Source organism: Cryptomeria japonica, chromosome 3 (assembly GCF_030272615.1).
Source record: "Cryptomeria japonica chromosome 3, Sugi_1.0, whole genome shotgun sequence".
Taxonomy (NCBI): Eukaryota; Viridiplantae; Streptophyta; class Pinopsida; order Cupressales; family Cupressaceae; genus Cryptomeria; species Cryptomeria japonica.
Genome location: NC_081407.1, coordinates 89,177,758 through 89,180,991, shown reverse-complemented (window position 1 = coordinate 89,180,991; position 3,234 = coordinate 89,177,758).

Sequence of the window (3,234 nt, the reverse complement as noted above, 5' to 3'; positions counted from 1 at the left end):
CCTATTATTATTATTATTATTATTATTATTAAATATTAATTTTAAAAATTATATTTTTAAATGTAGATTTAAAAACAACTTCTATTTTTTTCATACAAATAATAAATTCAATTAAATCTTGATTTAAAAGAAACTTCTTAATATTTCCTTTTTAAATCAACAATCACTTTTATAATTTTATATAAATTAAAAGACTAAAATCTACATTTAAAAGGAACTTTCTATTTTTTTTTTAACGTTTATGCATGCGAAACAATTATATTATAAAATGAAACTATATTCTAATTTTTCAATGAGTAAAATTTAGTTAATGCTATTATTTACATTACAAAATATTTATTAAATTGGTATTCATTATGATGTAACTATATAATTTGAAAAAAAATTCTAATCTATTATTTCATTAAAAATAATTTCATATTCTAAATCTACATTTAAAGGCAACTTTTTGTTGTATTTTTCTTTTTCTTTTTTACATGAAAATTAATAATATTTAATTTCATAAATATTAAAAGAAATACCATTGATTTGACTAAATATATGACCTTTTAATCATTTATAAAATTTATAAGAATAAATTAAAATAGATTTACATTAAAAATTGTAAGAAGATAACAAATATATATTATAACTAACAATTTATTAAATATTCATAAAAAAATATGACATTCATTGTATAAGTTACAAACATTTTAGAAGTTTTTTTAATTTAAAAAGCCCTTCAAATACAAAGATAGAAAATTGTTTCCCATAGCCACTACAGACTTAAACATGAATATGAAGGCACTTAACATGAATATGAAGGCACATAAAACCCTTCTGCATGGAAAATAGAACAAGGAATCCCTAAGAAGATGGATGGATTGGCTCAACTGTTTGTAATTATCTACAAATAAACAAATATAACAAGGGAGACCTAAGAAGATGGATGGCTTGGTTCAAACATTTGTAATTATCTATAAATAAATTCTACTCCAAACATGGTCAACCATCTCCAAACAAACTTTTGAAACACCCTTTCAGTATAGAAGATCGCCCAATATAAATTTTGATAGAATGAGAACCATGGTTGTCCTTTCAATGTAGAAGAGCATCTAATATATTTTCTGATTGTGCCAAAGAGAATGAGAACCATGGTTGGTTCCTATCTATATAGAACAATATCAAGGCCTGAAGGAATCGACATGTATCCTAGATGTATCTGACTTTTAGTGCAGAAAGGATTTCAGATTCACATAATCGTCATGAGAAAAAATCCTCCCAAAGCAGTTTATGCATGTATGAAATGCAAAACACATGGTTTCTAATTCTTTCTTAAATCAAAAAGTGAATCGACTAAAGAAAGAAAAACTAAGAAAAAAAATCCAAATCTAAGACAATAAAATAAAATTATACTATCATTACTAGTTTGATATACACACAAAATTTTAAACCTAAAGATACAATCAAATACAATAAACAAAAAATAACAAAACATATAGCCTTACCTCAAATCAACATCAACCTGAGATTCATTTAATGTTGTCAAAACTTTATTACAAATTTCAATAACATCTTAGAAAAACATAGACAAAAAAAACAACAACCAATTAATAAAAAACCAAACCACAAATGTTGTATAAATTTATTTTCTTCTCAATACCAACAACTATTGATACTATTTATTGTATAACAAGAGGAAGGAAGGATGTAAACTTTATCTCCATGGAAACTTTATTTGAATTTTTTTTTTTTAAATTAAGAAAAATTTAAAATTATTAATGAAAAATAACAATTAATTGAAAAATATTGCTTTTTTTTATAATTAATGTTAAATCTAATTATTAAAATTATAAATCAAATTCAATTTCTATTTTATGTAGTAGAAATTAGAAACAAATCAAATCCAATATATAATTTCAATCTAATATAAGATTAAATATTCTAAATAGAAACATACCCATATTTCTACATTCTTTATTATTAGTGTTTTGTTTTTCTTATATGAAATATGAAATTAGAAATAAAAGAAAAGCAATAGTAATTTTAGACGGGTGTCAATTTTAATCAAGGAAGTTTTATTAAAAAATTGGTTGATGGTCAAATGCACATCAATGTAAACGAGTTGTTTTTATTGATAGAGAATCTTGCTCTATCTCTGAGCTTAATACACAATAAATAAATGATGTGTAGAAAAATATATGTGCGTGTTTGTACGTATACGTATATGTATGTGTGTGTGTGTGTGTGTGTGTGTGTGCGCACATACATGTATGTGTATATGTATAAATACATGTACATATATATACATAAATGTATGTATATATACATACTATAGACACCTACAATTGTCCAGTCTAATTAAATAAATATCTTTATTTATTTAATTATTTAAGTCTAATTCTTCTGTTAATTAAATAAATCTTTATTTATTTAATTAATTCATTTATCCTCTGCTAGCCTTATTTCTCATTTAAATAAATACATTTATTTATTTAAATTCCCCTTTTCCTAAATAAAATAAATACTTTTATTTATTTAATTGATCCCACTTCCTCTATTAATTAAATAAATCTTTATATATTTAATTAATTCATTAGCCTTTTCTACCCATGGCACATGTCATTCATCTCTTAATTTCTACACTACCTACCCTCTCATTATTTTATTATTTCTTTTACCTACCCTCTAATCATAGCCGACCATTTATTTTTTACACCTCTCAATCTTATCCCTCAATTTCTTATAGTGTCTTCTATATAAGAGGATGCTTCTCTCATTATCAACCCTAATCAATCTTCTAATCATTCTATTCAATCAACTATTCTATTCAGTTCAACAATCCTAATCATTCTACTCGACTACTCTACGCATTCAAACTATCATATGCGATCAAGCCTACTTGCAACCACATTTTCGTTCTTTGTTGAGCTCTTGTGCACCCATAAAATCTAAGAGCAAATATATCAAACAAGATCAATGGAGATAGGAAGAATGGAGATCAAAACCCTATTGGACATGTGATGGTATAATCTTTGTGATTTCATTTGATTTGAATTGTCTTAGGTAATCTTCATATGTTATGGTGGATCTTTGTTGATTGTTAGGCTAGGGTTTTGTGGTTGAATTCATTTAGCCTTTCAACATTGTTGTTTCCATTTTCACCATAAACATTTTGGCATGCCCGGTGGGACATGGATTTTTGTTAGATCTGTATTTTCTGTAGGTTTTCCTAACCATATATTGTTGTTTTGT